Source organism: Propithecus coquereli, unplaced genomic scaffold (assembly GCF_000956105.1).
Source record: "Propithecus coquereli isolate 6110/MARCELLA unplaced genomic scaffold, Pcoq_1.0 Scaffold53, whole genome shotgun sequence".
NCBI classification, from domain to species: domain Eukaryota; kingdom Metazoa; phylum Chordata; class Mammalia; order Primates; family Indriidae; genus Propithecus; species Propithecus coquereli.
Genome location: NW_012151174.1, coordinates 5,829,458 through 5,850,560, shown reverse-complemented (window position 1 = coordinate 5,850,560; position 21,103 = coordinate 5,829,458).

Genomic DNA, 21,103 nt, shown 5'->3' with positions numbered 1-21,103 from the left:
TTACATGTGAGTTAGCAGCAAGATTTGATGTTACTATTCCAACAATATTGGACCATTTGGAACAAATGGGCAAGGTAAAGAAGCTGGATAGATGGGTTCCGCATGAATTAAACGAGTATCAGAAGAGAAATCGTCTCGAAGTTTGCCTTTCTTTGCTGTCACGACATAAAGGCGAACCATTTCTACACTGTATTGTTACGTGTGATGAAAAATAGATTCTTTTTGACAATTGCAAGCGTTCGGCACAATGGTTGGATAAAGATGAAGTGCTGAAACACTGTCCAAACCCGAATATTCATCAAAAAAAGCTAGTGGTGTGTGTCTGGTGATCCAGCGCTGGTATTATCCACTACAGCTTCATGAAACCTGGTCGGTTAATTACAGCGACGTCTACTGCAACCAGTCAGACGAAACGATGAGGATGCTTGTGATTAAGCAGCCGAGATTGGTCAACAGAGACAGGACAATCCTCTTGCAAGGCAACACTAGACCACATGTCGCACAAACAACACTGCCCAAACTACAGAGTCTGGACTTGGAAACTCTCTGTCATCCACCATATTCAACAGACCTTGCACCATCTGACTACCACTTCTTCCAGGCTTTGGACAACTTCTTGAAAGGAAAATATTCAATTCTCAACAAGCTGTGGAAAACGCCTTTCGCGATTTCATCTCCACTCGCTCTCCAGGCTTCTTTGCTGCTGGCATAAAAAGACGGCAGAACTGTATCAGTAGTTTAGGCGCACACTTTGATTAATTGTACTGCTTCTTGTTTGAGATATAATAAACTACACTTTTGATTCAAACTCGAACATTTCATATTTAATGACCTAATATTTGTTTTAACCAGAGGCATCCTGCATCTGTCACAGGTCAGTAAGGGGACTCAGGTGTCCCAAGGAAAGGGTGAGAATCACATTATGGAGAGGATTTTCAGTGGCCCCATGGATCCCTGGTTTCATAATTTAATAAAGACATACCCAATTTAAATGAATTTATTATTTTGTTGTCTAGTTTTAACTAAATATCTGCGAAAAAGACACATGCTATAAATGATTACCGTAAAGTAATAAAAGGTTTAAAATACTAGCAATCAGAAAAATTAAGGCAAAACATAAAGTCATGGTACAGAGCTGCCCTTTCCCATCCAGGGGTAGCTCTTTCCAGACATTTATGAAATATGTTAATTATTATCTACTATTTCTTGAAAATGAGTCAGTAAAATATTAAAAATATATCATCTAGAAGATTACTAGAAATATGAGTTACTTTCTCTGTTTTTAACAGTTAAACTTGCCCTGCATATTGTTCCGTGAGATATTAGCTAAAAATATTGAATACCATGAAACCATCATGACTAGCTTCGGTTAAAATTAAGCTTCCAAAGTCTGAAGACAAATCTCTATGATGTTTCTGGTGACGTTTAGTCATGCAGTGCTTAATCCAGAACTTTATGAAGTTTCACTAAAGTGAATAATCAATGTTTAGAAGCCTTAATTTAGTATCTTAAAAAAACACGATTGAGAAAAATTGATTCTCACTGAGAGAAAAAAATGGCTAAAATGATAAGAAGAAAATGAGATTACCCCAAATTGAAAACATCTAGTGTCATTAGAAATATAGTTGGATATTTGAAAAATCAAAGATAATAGAAATTAATAATGAATGGGAAGACTTTAGACAAAATGAATGAAATTGTATGTATGAATACATGTATGTATACTTTCAATATGCTTTCATTTGGTATATACATGTATATATATAACACATGCACACACATACACTCACAAATAGTACCAGCTGCCATATTCCTTTTAATGGCTAAAAAGTATGTCCATGATTTTATGTAACGAATTCTTTTTTGCTGAATATTTATGTTACTTCCAACTTTTTACTACCTGTGTTAGGGACAGGCTTATAGTGATTCTACACTGATATATTTGTGACTATGTCAATTTGTCTAGTCGAGCAAAGCATTAGCAAGCCCTTGATGGGCAAATATTTGCTGTATACTCCAATGTCAGTTTTATGAGTAATTAAGTGATATTTTACCCTCTATTTGCCTGGTTTGTCTGTCTGTTATTTATTTTGAAATCAGACAGGGAATCTAGGGTCACTTATTAGCTACTTTAAACCTTAGCATTTGGAACCTTTACCAGGTACACTGAGAAACAGAAGAAAAATGAAATTTAACCCTCAAAATAACATTGGAAAATAAAGCCCTGGTGGGGACTTGACTAGGTGACTTGAAGCATAGCTAAAATGGGTCATTTATGATTTGACCTTGACAAGTTTGTTAAGTTTATGGTGACTTTTCCCCAGATTAAATGGCTCTTTTGGAAAAGACGAGGATATTTCTAACAGCTAAGTCTTAGTAAGTAGATCACCAATCAGGTAGACGGCTCAATGCATTAACAAGTGGACTGGTGTGGCTTATGTTCAACTACACATACCGCTTGGCCTGGAGATGCAGGTAGGGCAAAACGCTAAAAGAGCATTATAATGATGCTAAAAGCATACTATGGGAGGTTTTTAGTTCAATTGAAATATTACATCAAAAAAGAAGAAAAATATTTTAGTAATAACTTTTACACTGTTACTTGTGTTTTTCAGTCAAGTGTTCAAAACAACACAGTTCTGTGTGGGTTGAAGAGCACTAGGAGATGAAGTTGTAGCTGTGAATTGTTAGCACTGTGTTTAGGAGGCTGTGACAAAACAGCTGCCCGCCGTCCTGTTAGGTGTCCTCAGAGGAAAAGCAGAAAACTGGAGGGTCTCATATTTTGGGTTCATTCATGAGGTCTTACTATCTGTACTTTTTCTATGTCTTTATAATTTGTTTCATGAAAATTACTCAAAATGATTTTGCAATATTGAGGAATAATATAAAAAATCACACACTCTCAAGAGCATCAATGATATGTACATATATTCATACGTACATATCGTGTGTAACATTTAATCACCGTAGGAAGCACATTGTACACTAGCCTATTCCTCTTTGTTACGTCCTAAAGTTTTTAACAAAGCTGCTTCCTAAGTACCTGAGCTGGTTGCCACACAGCTCCTGGGTTGACTATCGATAGCTCTGAGTTAAATGCTGAGATCCGAATGCAGTAAGTGGTAAATTGAATTGATATTGCCAGATGGGGTTTTGCAATTGAGCTTGTTCAGTTCCCATCTTCTCTATGAAATAATATAATTGAATTGATTCCTACAGAGTTCATCTGGAGAGCTTCAGTGTCTTTCCTGCCACTGTGAGATTGACATAACCGCTGTTAAGGGCAACCTGCATGGGGAAGCTGTTGGGGCGAGCCTTAGCGAGTTAATGTCTTTACAGATCCTTCATGTCAGTACGCATCTTGGTGCTCCGTCTGGACCACTGTTCTTCCTTAGCTTCAGCACATGACAGCCTTTGTACCCAGTGCATCCAGCAAACAGTGTTTCAGCGCACAGCGAATGAATCCCCTCGCTTGCCTGAAGCCTACCAAGATTTTATAAATTTTGACTACCAAAGTTAGAGTATTGGCTTGAACTTTGGATTTACTGACACTCTATTGAGGCACATTAAAATAACATTAAATAAAATATTTAACATTGGATTCAATTCCACGAGTGATGCAAATGCATTCTTAGAACAATTCCTTTCCGCTGTTAGGACTCTTGCCTCAGTCTTTGCTGTGCCAAGTGGTGGTTCATGAAAAACAGATGACAACCTGCAGACCTCGGGAACCTTTGTTCTTATGTAATAGACTCAATCAGACGAGGGGTACCTTAATGGGTAAAATTAAATAAAATGAGCAGTACAGCTTCCTGTACATTTATTCTTTCCTAAAATTTACTTCACGTTTATCTTTCAAAAATTCAGTGACTACATCACATACTCTATATTTCACGATCTACTTTCTCATGTTATCTTGGAAAGCCATATGCACGTTGCATAGTGCTAGCTTACTTCTTAGAGTCCAGTTCTCTTGAGGCCAAAGTTACTGTTTCAATATCGTATTGGCATTATTCTCTATGTCCAAACTTGGCCCAGGTGAGCAAGCAAATTCGTATATATGCCAATGCATATTCAAGATGCAAAGTAGTTATTTTCATATGAAAGCTATTGTGTATATTCATATATGCTCATATGTAATGTTTATGTTTGTATTTACTATTGCTTGCATTTATATCTCCTATATTGAGATACCTAGAGAATAACCTGTACTTAACATATAGGCAGTAAATGCTTTTTGAAAGACAAGTTGAATGAAATGTGGATGCATTTACTCCTCTTCATGATACTTGAATTGCTTCAATCAATTTTCTTATACTTACCGTTTTTATTGAGCTTCAATCAATTTTAAACCAAAAGAAATACTGTAGCTTCTATGAGAGAGCCAGTGTGTGTGTGTGTGTGTGTGTGTGTGTGTGTGTGTGCGCGTGCGTGCGTGCGTGTGTGAACACTTAGCTCAGTAATTACAGATGGACTTCGTGGAAGCTACCTCCCTGTCACTCCATGGTCCATCCTATTTCTATTTTGTGTCTTCCTGTTTTTTTTTTTTTCCCAAAAGAGTTCAATTTACTACACTATCAGCTGAGTCCTCATCCTACCTTAAGAGCCTCTATTTCCCTTTGAGTAGTTCTAATATTTCCGTTGCTTCATTTTATCAGCTTTACACCCCTATTAACTTTGCAAATAATGAAAGAAATGAGGGCAGGAGAGGACAGGGAGTTTTTGGAGTGTTATTAGTGTGTATCTAAACTATTCTTTATATATGATAAACTGATACTGATTCAAGTTAAGTATCTTAACCACTGAGAAGGAAATTGCATCAAGATAGATGTTGGAAAAATCAGCATAACTACATCAGGGAAAAAACTTAACAAAATGTATGCTGGGATAACATTGGCTTTTTAACTATTCATATTTTAAGCCTCAATATCTTTATCTGTAAATAGGGATATAACAAAACTCAATTTATAAGCTATAATTAAGATTAAGTGAGATAATATATGTAAAATTCCTAGCACAGAGATTGCTACATGATAACTATATATTAAATTTAGCTATTATTATTTTGTTTCATAAATTGTGGTTGTTCAGGCTGTGCTCTCTGACAATCAACAGATGGAAGCAATATCTAAAATCTAGGGATGTTGTTGTGGTGACTATAAAACCAATGATTAGTATACTTATAAATGTTATTATGTTCCCCAAGATCTAATTTTCTGTCTGTATAAGACATCAGCATATGGAGGCAGCTGAAATGTCATGGATAACTGAATAATATTAGAACACACATGTGAATCTTACAGACTTAATTAATGATAAAAGTGGTCTATACTATTCTAAATGGTGAGGAGGGTCACCATTCTAAAAGGAATTTGGTTGTATTATCTCCGTCTGTTGCAATGACTTTAACTAGGTTAACTGCATGATCCAAAAGCTTGTTAAAAAGGGTTAGCATTCCATAATAAATTGTTACTTAGGGACTTAAAAGAAGTCCAAGTATGTTTTTAATTAGCATATCAATGTTATGTGCTTGTTAAGTGCTTGAAACAATTATTAATTTAAATATTTTAAATATTCTTTCCGAAATATGATTTGAAGAAAATATTTGATAATGAAGGAGAAATACCAATATGCTTCTTTATAATTGTTCACCTCAGTGATATAATTAAAATTGTTGAATTGAATTTTTTAAAGGGAATAAAGATTTTAATTTCTTTCAAAACTGTAATTTTCTCAGGATATCCTAAAATTCTTAATATGGTGAAATAATCAAGCAGGAGTTTATTATTTTGACTTCGGATTTATGGGATTGTATATAGCTTTGCAGAATATAGAAGTGCTTGGAGGATTGTTTGCTTTTGGCAGGCTAAATTAAAGTGGTAATGAAATCAGTCATTATGAAACTTCTTTATTACTTTTTAAAAATATAATTTTTTCTGTTTTTTCAAAAGTTTAACCATAAACTACATACATATTGAAAACCCAACTTTAAGAAATGTCAATTGGAAAATGATATTAAATGTCTGGGAGAGCTAAATTATCACATGAATCATCAATTGTGAGGGTAAATTTAGTCAGCTGTCAGCCTTATGCTGTGTATATTGGGATTGATTAGGGTATGTTTTTAAATCTTTCACCTAATTTCAACTCAGTGTTAAAAAAGAACATTACAAGTTCTTGGTTAATTTCCAATTGCTTTAAATGTATAATTTTGACCTATTTGAAATTGTGGAACTATCTTATTTGCAAATCAGTATTTTTAACGTGATATTTTAAATTTAGAGATAGATATTCTCAAATCAATGAAGCATGAATAAATAGGTGTTACTTCTGAAACACTTTATATGTATTTTATGTTATAGATGTAGGCCATAGTATTTTAGCTCATTGGATATGCACATAATAACAAGTATAATATTATAAGGAAAATATTACCATCTCAGCTGTAATATTTTGGCCTAATGTTAGAGAAGCCTGATGATTTGACAGTCATATTTCTTGTTAAAAAAACCAAAAACATCATGAAAGCTATAAGGATATACCAGATCTAAGGGAAGTGAGAGTTCGATTGCTGTTGCTATGTTTAGTATATTTTAACCCAGGCATGTTGAATCTACTTCTGGAGCCTGTAATTCTCATGTAAATATAATTGTTGAGAAGCATTTGACCTCAGAAGGGGGCTTGTCACATACCCCTGAGGGGCCTCAATGACTAGCAAGTTAGAAAAGCCTAAGGAACCCTGAGCCCAGTAATACTTCATCTCAGATTCCTCTGTCGTTTCGGGTTATGTATTAGCCAAAATCTCTCTTGACTCTTTTTCTTAGGTCTAGACTAGAACGGTCTGACTGGAGTTGTTTCATCTTCTGTCTTTGCTACCCATTTTCTCTCTAGCAGGTTCTCCTTTAACCTTCTAAATATAGATCAATATTAGCAAGGGGCCTCCTTCATATTAGGACTCCTCCTGCTCAGGGAGGAAATGGGGATCCTTAGAATTATTTTGGAGTGAGGCACAATTGTATTATATAATAAAGTTTTTTTTTTCTTTTCAGTTATTATTTTATTCCATACATTTGTTTAGTTCTGACTTAAACAAAAAATAGCAGAATATCCTCTCTGGTAAGAATTTTGCCCTTAGGATAAACTGGCTTAAAGATTGAGTGTGAGTTAAGTCACAATTAAAACACTCCCTTTGAGTAAAGTTACAGTCGACCCTTGAGCAACATCAATTTGAATTGTCTGGGTCCATTTACATGCAGAGTTGTTTTCAGTAAATATATCTGAAAGTTTTTTGGAGACTTGTGACGATATGAAAAAATTCATTAATGAATCATGTAGTGTAGAAATATAAAAAAAATTAAGAAAAAGGTATGTCATAAATGCATAAAATATATGTAGATACTAGTCTATTTTACCATTTACTACCATAAAATATATACAAATCTATTGTAAAAAATTAAAATTTGTGAAAACTTTTGCACACACAGACCATAACTAGGTATTAGAATGACATAGTGCCATTTGCAGTCAAGAGAAATGTAAACAAACATAAAGATGCAGTATTAAATCATAACTGCATAAAATTAACTGTAGCACATACTGTACGAGAACTAAAAATCTTAAGCCCCTCTGCCACCATTGACAAAATGGACCTTATAAAGGGGTATAAAGCCTGACTGCACATGTGCATTGCATGTTTCTCCTTTCATACATATTCATGGCTCCTCCCATAGCTTGTTAAGTATGTACATTTGGCCACCCCATTCAGTGTAAACTCCTGTCCCCATTGTCCCTCCGTTGAAGCACATGTTCCTGGATTTTGGCTGGGGGCTCTGCTCTCCAACCTCCTGGGACGGCCACCCTCAGGTTGCAACTCATTATGACAAACAAAGCTCTCCTTCCCAAATTATGAACCTCATTATATTTTTTCAGTTAACACGTACTACAGTAATAATATTGTGCCCACCATTTCGAAATAAATGAATTTAGCGTAGGGACCATGGTAAAAAAAAAAAGAACAGGAAATTTATGAAGCCATTGCTGCAGCTATGCCAGCAAGCACAAAAACCTTGCACTTTTTGTTAAATACCTTTTTACCTTGTATTGAAAATATACCTTTTATGTGGGTGCAGGATTGCTATAAGAAAGGCAGAGCTATAAAATCTAACACGATTTGAGAAAAAGCAAAGTTATTAGATGATGACTTAAAGCAAAAGGAAGGTAAAGCATCTAAAGCCAGAGAATTTCAGAGAGCAAAGAATGGCTTTATAATTTTAGAAAGATGTGTGGCTTAAAACATGTCAAGATAGCAGGAGAAGCAGCTTCTGTCCACCAAGAGGTGGCAGACGAGTTTCCAGATGCCATTAAGAAAAATCACTGGAGAGCCTAGCATGGTGGTTCATGGCTGTAGTCCCAGTGACCTGGAAGGCTGAGGTGGGAGAATCCCTTGGGGCCAGGAATTGAGACCAGCCCGGGCAACGTGGGGAGACCCTGTCTCTATAAAATAAAAATAAAAGTAAATTAGCCAGGTGTGGTGGCACGTGCCTGCAAGCCCAGATACCTGGGAGGCTGAGGCGGGAGGGTAACTTGAATCGAGAAGTTTTCGGCTGTGGTGAGCTGTGATTGTGCCACTGCACTCCAGCCTGGGGAACAGAGAAAGAGCCCATCTCTAAAAAGTGTCTAAAAAAAGAAAAAGAAAATCATTGCGGAGAAATGATTTCTGCCTGAACACAGAACAGATTTTTAATTCAGATTAAGATGCCTTCTTTTGGAAAAAAAAGAAGAGTCATTTATTAGTAAGAAAGAGAAGCAAGCACAGGAGTTAAGGCAGGAAGGGGCAGGCTAACTCTACTGTTTTGTGCAAATGCAGCTGGGTTTATGATCGGGACTGCCATTATCTAGAAAGCTGCTAATCCCCAAGCCTTGAAAGGAAAAGATAAACACCAGCTGCCTGTAGTTGGGTTGTACAGCAAGAAGGCATGGACAATGGAACCCTTTTTCTGGATTGATTTCATTAATGCTTCATCCCTACAGTCAGGAAGTACCTTGACAGTAAGGGCAGCCTTTTGAAGTTCTTTTGGTACTGAGCAATGCCCCATGCAGAACCCCAGGAGCTCAACAGTGAAGGTGTTGAAGTGGTCTGCTTGTCTCCAAACACAACGTCTTTAATTCCGCCTCTGGATCAGGGGGTCATAAGGACCTTTAAGGCTCATCACACAGGGCACTATATGGAAAGGATCGTCAATGCTAAGGAAAAAAACCTTGATAGAGATGTAACAGAATAAATGACCTGAAAAAGGGCAAAAAATGTTTACTGTCTCTGTAAAACCTCCCCCATTCCTGGAGAACTACAACCTGCATCCCTCCCTCAGGCCAGTGGACCAGAGAGGCAGGCTGGGAACCGTCCTCTGTTCTTTGTACTATAGGAGAAGCTCATGAGCTATCTGGGTGGAGGCCGGGTCCAGGTGGGCAAAGGTCACAAGATTGTCTTCACCAGGAGATGGGAGGATCAGAATCATAAATATAGTTCAGCAACAACCTGAAGCTAAAAAGCCTCCCTTTAAAAGCTCTGTGTTGACCGAGCACGGTGGCTCATGCCTCTAGCCAGGGCAACAGAGACTCTGTCTCAAAAAAAACAAAAGCTCTGTGTTTCTACCTATGATTAGGACACTGGCATTTTAAGACAGGAGTCTCCATCCTGCTCATTTGCTGACAGATTAATAAGCCTCTCTTTCCTTTTCCCCAACCACTTGTCCTCATTCTTCTGATGTGGCCTCAGGGACAAGTGCTGGGCTTTTGGTAACAGAGAGCATATCATGAAAGTCTGGAAGGATTACACCATTGAAGATGCCATCCTTGTTACAGAAAAAGCCATGAAAGCCATCGAGCCCAAAACAGTAAGCAAACGTTGTCCAGATATTGTGTGTGATTCAGAGGATTTACAACAGAGCCAACCAAGGAAGTCATGAAGGAGATTGTGGATATGGTAAAAAAAAAAAAAAAAAAAAAAAACTGTCTGCAGGTGAAGGGTTTCAAGTTATGGATCTTAGAGAAATCCAAGAGCTAAGAGACACCACACCAGAGAAATGAACAGAAGACAACTCGGTGGCGACGAGTGCTCTGAACAAGTGCAGGGCCAGAAAACAAACTGAAACCGCTTCTGACTTTTTTTTATGACGTGGACACTTTGATATGTTGACTTAAAATCAATTTGTAAATTTGGAAAGGACAGCTTTACTTTTTATAAAGAGTTACAGCCTGCAAGGTGGCCATTCTGACAGTCTGGGAAGCATCGCTCCGCCAGAGCTTGGAAACAGGCATTTCGAGGGAGGGGAGGTGGAAGAGGGATTTATGCTGAGCAGGTTGGCCAAGAACACATATTCCATGGGTTGTGAGAGGACCTGAGAATATTCATAAAAGGGATCCCGATGCATGCGTATTGAACAGACACGCACGTTACATGTGATTTAACATTTAAATGTGTTACCGTTACGAATGTGTTACATCAAAAGGCCTTTTTAGGACACAAAGGCACTCAAGTGAACCGGCCAGAGCCAGTCCATGATTGCTAGTCTTCTTATCAGGAAAAAGGATTGAAATCAGTCTCTTGTCCAGTCAAAGATCTAGTTACAGCTTGTGGAACAGGAGGGTCAGTCTGTCAAGGCCTGGCAGTAGATGAGCTGCAACTTGTTTTAATATTGCTTATCTTAAGGACAGTGTTTGTTTAGGTACTAGAAGGGGAAGAAAAACTTGTGGCAGTTAGAATATAGTTTATTCTTTAAGTATAGAGATATGTGACTTAATCCCGTATTCATAGCTCCTCTTACAACCTGTTGAATATGTATGTATTCTTGGCCAAACTGTTCAGCATAAATCCCTATTCCACCCTTCTCTCCTTCGAAATGCCTGTTTCCAATCTCTGCTACACCACAGCAAAGAACTATCTAGACCAAACGACAACAGGGCTGAGATGGAGAAACCCTGGTTTGTAAAAAAATGACAAATTCTAAGTTCTCTAGTTTTTAAAATGTTCATTTCTAAGAAAGTGAGCATGTAACCTAAAGCCATTGCATTCTTTAGATAAGTTATCAAAGATTCAATAACTGAATTTATTTCTAAATTGTATGGAATTATCCTACATTTTGTATTAACTACCAGGCACAATAGCTTATCCCTTAAAATCTTTAGTTAGAAATGAAATATACATATGGGGTTTTTGTTTTTGTTATTTTTTGTTACTTGATTTCTCACTTAAGTGAGTTGTCAGAATGTAGCCAGTGTGTCAATTATTTGAAACATGTTGATGCCTACTTTGTGTCTTTCCTGAAACTCTTGGATACCTCACTGTCTGTATTTCTTTATCCTCATAAAGCCACTATGTGTGGCACGTGTGATGCTTTCCTTCATCACAAACCTGCTTCTCTTTTAGGCTCCCTCATTACCTGAAAAGACCGTATTCACTCAAATAGCAGGGCCTCAAATCCAGATGTCTTGCTTGACTCCTCTCTTGAATTCTCCATAATGGCATAACCTGTTGGAACTCCATTTAGAATAAATCCAATTCCAACACTTCACACCACCTCCACTGCTGCCCACTTAATCTTCATGACTACTATCTCTTTTCTAAATTGATGAAAACATCTACTAAAGGCTGTCATTCTTGCCCCCGTTTTTGAAAGGTACAGCAGTTCTTCCCACGTGTCGAAAACCTTTTAGTAGACTGTGATGACCTGTAGGCCCTTACAACACTAGTCCTAGAACTTGTCCATCAATCCCATTTTCTATCCTCCGTCCCCACACTGTGCGCCGTTGTGTTCTCCTTGTTATTCCTTGAACAAGGCGAGCTCGCTCTGGAACAGGTGTTTGCACTTGCTGCACAGCGATGACCGTCCTCCTCATACCTGCACGCTTCTGCCCTCCTGTTAGTTCTCTGCACAAATGTCACTTCCTCAGAGAGCTCCTTCCCACCCCTGTCGCTCTTAACTGCTGATCTGTTTTGGCTTGTTTTTCACAGTTCTCCATCCCAACGGCAATTATGTTTTTTACTAATGGTTTCCTCATCGTCTTTTCCCTAGTAAAATGTAAGCCCCTCAGGAGCAAGGACTTTACCGTATTCAAAGCCATATGTCCCCAGGGAGTAGAAGATTGCCTGGTGTCTGCTAAACATGTTATATAATTTCATATAGTGAATAAATATTGATCGATTTTGATACTGATAATGGAATGGCAGACAATTAACTCTTATGGAACTAAGTAAAACATTAACAAATTTAAGCTATATTTTATAGATTTTTACCAGGAAAATAGATTCTTAAAATAATCCTGTTTTGAAAAGCAGCTTTTTAACTTCAGTTTGCAAATTTCAAGCTGAGTTAAACCTATATTGGTTTTGCTGCTGTATTTGATGGGACTTTCGACCAATTTTGAGCACCACTGATTCATAGTGTAGTTTAACTGAACCAAAGACAGAAAAATACAGTTGCTTTGTGCATGACCAGTGTATTCCTTGGCAGTAATTCATCTGTGCCAGGCAAAGCCACCTACTGCTTCAAGAGCACAACAACCATTTTTTTCTATTTACTACAAGCACATTATTCCAAAGCTTGGCAGTGATTGATAAGTATATCAAAAGATTGAGAATTTTGTGCAATATGTGATTGTAGACTATTCAAATAGCCATTCAAATAGCCACCGGTCCTTTTTCAATAGGAAATCATGATTTTTGTACTGGTCAGGGATAAAGAAAGAATACTGAGGTCCATTTTCTATGTAAATTAATACATTATTTTTAAATAAGAGTACAAGCTAATCAGTTTATACTAGATTAATTAAGTAAATATACTCATATGTTGAACTAAGGGTGTAGCTAAGAATCATAACTTCTAATTATGTGCTCATTACAAAAGTGAATTATTATTTTGTATTTTCTTCCGTGTAAAAATCTCTCGCATGATAACAATAAATCCAAAATGTTCTATGAAAAAGGCTGGCTCAGGTGAGTAATGAAATGAAACAGTGGTATTATTAATTGACCCCCCTGGCCATCACCAAGCCAGTGAAACCCAGGACTGGTCAGAATCCCTGGCCACATTACCCCATACTCCTGTCTTCCATGACTACCCCAGTCCATGTACTTTTAAATAGATGAAATCAGGAAAAGTGAAACAACATGACAACCTTGATGGAGAAAACGTCATGAAATCCATATCATATAGATACAGTGTAATAGGTTTGCATGGCCATCAATCCCATATATTTGTCTTGGAAATGGAGGGACAAGTAATAGTTTGCTTTTATGAAGTATTTTAGCTTCATTCACTCATTTTTTGGTTTTTTGCACAGCAATTAGAGTAATTTTCTTGAATACCAAGAGTCATTTCTGAAGAACAGGAAAGTGCTCAAGGTACACAGTTCATTTAGTCATTCATTGCTCTGTATGGCTAACGTCTGATGAGCTCTGAAGTGTCATAACTGTTCTCATGTCTCAAGTTACAGTTTTACTAGTTGAACAAGGTTCTTGTCCTGCAGGATTCACTGTTGTATATATATGGAAGCTATTTCATATTTTGATAAGTTGAGTAAGAAATAAAGTGATATAATAAAGAGTAATTTGTGTTATAATAAAGACACATAGGTAATATGTGTTTTTAGGGGGATTCTATTTTATATAAGGTGGTTTGAGTCTGAAGTGATTGCCTTAATTTATCTCATTATATAGTATGAGCTCTATCATTAAATGAATATATATTCATATGTTTATTCTTTCAAGTAGCATTCAGTAAATATTTATTGAGGGTCTACTTCATGCCAATCACTAGTCTAAGTGCTGTTATGCAGCTTATATGAGTTAGAGTTCTCCTAACTAATAGGAGGTATCTATCTATCTATGTATGCACACACACACATTTATATAGGGGATTTATTAGGGGTACTGGCTCATGCAATTATGAGGCTGAGAAATCCCACAACAGGCTGTCTGTAAGCTAGAGCCCCTAGGATGTTGGTAGCATGGCTTCATTCAAGGTAAAAGGTGTCAGAACCAGGAAAGCCTACGGTGTGATTCTGTCTGAGGCTGAAGGCCTGAAAACATCCAGGGGAGTGGGCAGGAGCATAAGTGCTGGAGCCCAGAGGCTGGGGAACCTGGAGTCCTCATGTCCAAGGACAGGCGAGGAAGAATGTGTCCCAGCTTCAGCAGGTAGCTCGACACATTCACCTTCTCTGTGTTTTTGTTCTGTCTGGGCCTTCGGCCAGTTGAAGGGTGCCCAGCCACATTGAGGGCAGCTCTTCGCTGCCCGTTCCACTCAGACTCCCATGCTGATCTCTTCCAGAAACATCCTCACATACACACTTAAGAAAATGCTTCACTAGGTTTCTAGGTATTCATTAATCCAGTCAAGTTGACGCCTAAAATTAATGATCACACAATTGCAAATAAAAAAGGCTAAAATCTTCTTCTCACATAGCTGACATTTCAGTGGAGGAAAAAGTATGTGCAAGAGAAATAAGAAAAACATTTTATACTGTGATAAATGTTAGAGGGAAAATTATAGCAAAGCACAGGGACAGCAAGTAGAAGGTGGAGGTATTGTATTAATAATTTAAATTAGGAAAGATCTTACTGAAAGGTGAGCCTGAGCAGTGACCTGAATGAAGTGAGGTACCCGGCCATGGAGACTTTTTCTGAAGAGCAGCCCAGGCAGAGAGCAGCAGGTTCAAAGGCTGTGAGATGGGAATATTCCTGCTGCGTTCAAGGAATATCAAGGCAGACAAAAGGTCTAGTGAGTAATAAGGGAGATCAGTAAAAGGCAAAGTCCGAGAGGTGATAGGAGCTCAGTCATGTCGCAGACAGTGATGAGGACTTTGGTTTGTCCTCTGAGTATAATGGGAAGCCATCGGGAGGAGTGGCACAATCCGGTTTATGGTTTAACATTTCTGTATGTATTTTTCTGTGCAGAAAATGTATTGAAATGGATATGTGCAGAAGCAGAATACCTAACCAGGAGTATTTTCGAATTGTCTAGGAAAGAGATGATGGTGGCTTAGACCAACATGGCGATTGCAGATGTGTAGAAAATACAGATAATCCCTGACTCGCGATTTTTAACTTAACTGTGAATGTGAAAGTGACATGCCGTCAGTAGCAACCACACTTGGAGTACTCAGACAACCATTCTGTTTTCCACTTTCAATACAGTATTCAATAAATCACATGAGATATTCAACATTTGTTATAAAATAGGATTTTGGGGGTAAGATTGTCTGTGTTTTCAACTATAGAAGGATTGTGGATATTATTATAAATATTACAGTTTATTTTGTATTTACTTGGACCTTTTTGAATCTTTACATGTCATTGTGCCATCAATTTATGAGACAGGTAGCTTAGACATTATGGTCTAAAACTTTATGAGAAAACTGGAGCAAAGAGTAGTCAAAACAAATGTAGATATGGCAAGGGCCACTAATAAAAACAAGCACCTGCTCCCTCTTTAAACACCCCCATTTTTTGGTAAGTGAAATGACCTGTACTTAGACAATGCTAAATAATTGAGCCAAAATGACTTTTGTGACAGAATGTATGTCCTGTTAGTATAGTTGAAGTCCTTGTTTTTGCTTTTTAAACTTAGCATTCCTTTGAATCAGGAACTTACCAAATTTAAGTACACTGTGATTACCTCAACTTGCTGTTAAACTTGATTCTTAAAACCATCAGCACTTGAGCCAATAAAAAATCTTCCATTAAATAATTTCAACAAAAGCAAAAATCATATGACCAAATCTCCTTTTCCTTGAGACAAGGGTGGCATTTATGCACTCTTGTTCTTCCTTCGTTTCTCTTCCCAGCTTCACCCTGCACCTGCTGTCCAGCTCCGTCGTGCTGAGTACCTGTTGATCATCATTTTTTACAAACTGCCTGTTGTTGGCATCTTCCATCCTTTTATTTGCTTCATCAACTGAAAATTCAAAAATATTTATTCCAAGTACCTATAACGTCATATAACGTCAATAAAAGTTTCTTCATTTCCTCTAATAGGGAAGAATCATTAAAGATGTCTCAAATGAAAATTTTAAAAACTCACCATATTTCCCCAGAAATGTGGTTTCAGCTCTCACTTGGTTTTAGATAAATAACTGAATATTAAAAATGAATGCCAAGGCAAAAGGCATTGCCGTGCCCTTGTCAAATTTGGTCCCTGGTTTCCCGAATCCTGGCCTGGGTTGGTTTACTTCATTACATTGGTATCTGTGATGTTTTCCCCTCAAGCTGCCCCAGAGCTGAATGATATTCCAGTCCTTAATTCCGGGGCAGTCAGGTAGGCGTAGACTCTGTCTTCCACACCTCTTAGGAACGGGTGATCCAAGGGAGAAACGTCCTGCGCTTCTGCTTCTTGGCTATCACCGAAACACCATTCTTCCCAGTTCTCTTTTCCTGGCCCTGGTTGTTTAGAACCTATTAATCAATCACCAGCTAAGCAGATATCCAGGTGGAGATGGAAAAGATAGCCTGTCCAGTAGAATCTTTATACATGAATATCTCGGAAGGTAAAAGATTCCCTGCTCCTCACCACAATGAAATTCGTGGGGAGAAAATAGCCTCTATTTACAAACCCCGAAATCCTTTGGAAGGTCATTTGTTCACTCACCAGACATTGCACTTACCAGACGTACACTTAACTTGATGCAGAGCAGACACTTGCTCCAACTATTGCCCTGTTAAGTAGCTCTGAGACAAGCATGCTGTGGGAGGATAAATCTGACAGCAATCTCAGACGTTTCCCTGGGAAATGATAGGACTTAAAAGCTTCAAAGACAGATGAGGGAGTAGGGAATTTAGAGAGTAGAGCTTAAATAAAGCAATAGATATGGGAGAGTGCCCCATGTTTTGCAGGAACAGTGAGAGCAAAGGGTGTGGTTTGTTACATGGAACAGGGCACATAGCAGGCGCAGCAGAGGTGAGGTCTGGAAGAGAGGGTAAATTGTACAGGATGTTTATTTCTGTCTTGAGTAAAGCGACATACAGTAACTATAACTGAAATTTAAATGCTTTCTGTAAAAAGATATTGGTTAGTAGATTATTAAGATTAAAGTTATTACAGGTAAAGACTCATTTAATACAAAAAATCATGGAAAACTATTTGTTACTATGACCAACTCCTTTTGAATATTCAAAGTGCGTTGATGGTACAGCTTTGCTCAATTGATTGTTCTTGGTTGGGAAGTTCATGAAGCATGGGGACCAATTCACTTAAATGAATGCATTGCATCTTGCCAGTTGAGATTTTAATTCCTGAGATTGATGTCCTGAGCATTAAAAAAAAAACAACCCATTAGTGGCTTCTATAATGCAGCATTGTTTTACATAATAATAAATTACCATTAATTTAGAGTTGTGACAAGCTTAATCTGCAAAAGCCAGGCCATATGTTTGATTTAAATGATTATTCACCTCTTTCCTTTATTGCTCTGGTTGACATTTATTTGTTTTCTTTCAGCATATTTGAGTCAATTTCTCAGTCATTTATTATTGTGGTATTGTTTTAAACTTGCATCACTTTATGACTTTAATAACGCTGTGTGGTTTATCCTATTATGAATTTTAAGTGCCAACATAAATGGAAGTAGCCACCCTTATATATTGTTCACGCTAGAAGCTAGAGACCTATGGTCATTTTTGATTCTTCCTTTTCCTTAATGTCCATTCTTCCAATCTCGTAAGCAAATATACCTCGAGACCATATGTCAAATCCCTCCCTTATTTCCGCATCATCTCCACCACCCCAATCTAGGCTCTCATAACTTCTCACCTGGACTTCTGTGTCCACCTTGTAACTCATCTCCCTGTTGCCACTCTTGCCTTTGAACAGATGGGTATATGAAATGCTTTATTTTTTCCATATAGTCTGTTTTGGGGCTTGCTAGTTCTCAGTACAGTTTCACACAACCATTTCTTGTTATATAGTATAGGCATTGTTAAAAAGAGAAATGACGAATTGTACTAACATCTTGAATAGCCAGTTTGAAAAAGATAATTTACTGAGGAGCCAATGACCATAGTGAGCCATGGCCAGTGCCCGGTTCCCTATTTATAAAACCAAGATGTTTCATTAAGCCACTAAAAATCAGCATCAACTGATTTTAAAAATCATATATTTCAACCTTTTAAATATTTATTTTGGCTTTATCCTCCCTATTACTACCATGCAGAATCATTATGGTGGTCCTATCGTGAATTGAAATCTCATAACTCTACCTGTTTTTTCTTCTCAGATTTTGATGGATTTTCAAACTTGGTGTCATCTCTTGCACTGAAAATATAGAATAGATATTTTGTACACAAAGTAAGAACAGAAAAAAAATAACCTCTATAAATAGTCTCAAAATATTTACTTTCTCAAAACAATAAAATAAAATTCAAAGAAACTTAGAGGAATTGAATAAAAACATCTTGACTTTTAAACAAGGTAATTTAACTAAGACATTTTAGATGAATTAGCACATGTCAAAATGCATTTTTATACTGCCGATATTATAGGTTGATACAAATTCAAGAAGTGTTATGATGAAATTATTTAAATTACAAAATGTCACAAACACTTTTCAGACTATGAAAGAACAGCTCGTCAACAGATAACATGCCAAAATTGTAAGAAATGCAACAACTTGATATAGGGAAATAACTGATAAGCTTTCCGATAATAACACAATTATGGTGCACTGTCAATGAATTGCTTCACCATTGCCACGGTTACTGAATTATTCATCTCTAATATACCTAGCTACCCACAAGTGAAAATAGAAAAGCCCCCCAAAAAATTTCTATGTAGATTTTCATATTGTCATTGAAATTGGGGAAAAGGTAAATTTTCAAGGATGCTGAAATACTAAAGAAAAATTTTTTATATTTATAATAAAACATAATAGTAATTGTTGAAGTCACTCTACTTATTCAAGTTAGAATTAAATGAGAAAACTTTTTGTTAGATATATTTTAAACTCTCTGTCTCTGTGTGTGTGTGTGTGTATATATATATATATATATGTGTGCTCTTAGATCAGCTGCAGACAAGAGTATAGCTTTTCAATGGAAATTTTAAATAAGTGGAATCAAGGTCCTGAAGCTTTCTTCAAAGAATTGTAACAGGAGATACAACATATATATATGAGGGGTCTTCAAAAAGTTTATGGAAAATATATATTGTGGAAAACTATGTATGGATTTCAATTTTTTTTGTACCAAATAAACTTGTCCTAACTTGTTATGACATGTCTGAACAGGATCTAGTTTGAGGCATGAAAAACATAAGATATCAGTTTGAAAGCAGCCCCTATTAGAGCAACATGAATTCTGCTAAAATTGAAGTAAGAACAAGCATCAAATTCGTGGCGAAGTTTGGATGGAAGAGTGGTGAAATCATTAATGCATATTGAAAAGTTTATGAGACAATTCCCCAAAGAAATCAGAAGTTTGCAAATAGATCAATTTTAAGAATAGACAAGATGATGGTAAAGATGAAGCCTGCAGCAGCAAATCACATCACTTTATGAGGAAAAAATCAATTGTGTTCATGCCCTAACTGAAGAAGACTAACAATTAACATTACAATCTATAGCCAGCACCACAGACTTCTCATTTGGTTCAGCTTACACAATTCTGACTTTTGAAAAATTACAATTGAGCAAACTTTCCACTCGATGGGTGCCAAAGCCGTTGCTCTCAGATCAGCTGCAGACAAGGGCAGAGATTTCAATGGAAATTTTAAACCAGGGAAATCAAGATCCTGAAGCATTTCTTCAAAGAACTGTAGCAGGAGATACAACATGACCTTACTAGAACTATCCTAAAGACCAAGCACAACCAAAGCAATGGCTACCGAGAGCAGGACGTGGTCCAGTCAAACAGAAGTGTACTGGTCAAGGGGAAAAGGTCATAGCAACAGTTTTTGGGGGTACTCAAAGCATTTTGCTTGTTGACTTTCTGGAGGACCAAAGAATGATAATGTCTAGTTAGTATGAGAGTGTTTTTAGAAAGTTAGCCAAAGCATTAGCAGAAAAGTAGCCCGGGAAAGCTTCACCAGAGAGTTCTCCACCATGGCAATGCTCTTGCTCGTTCCCCTCATCAAACAAGGGCAATTTTGCAAGTGTTTCAATGGGAAATTATTAGGTATCCACCTTATAGTCCCGATTTGACTTCTTTTTTGTTTCCTCATTTTAAAGAATCTTTAAAGGGCACTCATTTTTCTTCAGTTAATAGTGTAAAAAAGACTGCATACGTGTGGTTCAATTGCCAGACCCTCAGTTCTTTAGGGATGGACTAAGTGGTTGGTTTAACCGCTTACAAAAGTGTCTTGAATTTGTGTAGAGTTTATGTTGAGGAACAAAATTTATATGTTTTGTTTTTATATTTTAATTCCATTTTTACATGAACTTTTTGAAGACCCTTCATATGTACCCAGCATTGGACCACCTAAATGCATAAAGCGATTATTAAATGATACAAAGGGAGATACAGACTGCAATGAAATAATAGGCAGGGGGCCCCAATATCTCACTTTCAACAATGGACAGATTTAGACAGAAAATCAATAAGAAAACATTAGAATTAAATGACACTTTAGACCAAACAGACCTAATAGACATATACAGAACATTCCGTCTAAGAGCAGGAGAATACACATTCTTCTCAAGTGCATGCAGAGCCTCCTCCAGGGCAGATCATGTTAGGCCACAAATCAAATCTTAAAAAATTTAAGAGGATTGAAATCATATCAAGATTTTTTAATCAAAATGTCATGAAATTAATAACATGAGAAATCTTGGAAAATATCCAAATATGTAAAAATTAAACCACGTACTTCTAAAAATATCAGTGGGTCACAGTTGAAGTAAAATAAAAAATACCTTGAGACAAATGAAATTAGAAACACATCATACCACAGTTTATAGGCTGCATCAAAAAAATAGTTCTAAGAGGGAAATTTATAAAGATAAATGCCTTTGTATAAGAAAATGATCTTTAAAAAGCAAGCTAATGTTACACCTAAATTTGAAAAAAGATATATATTTACAGATTCATGAGGTTAAACAAACACAACAGATAAACTTAGAG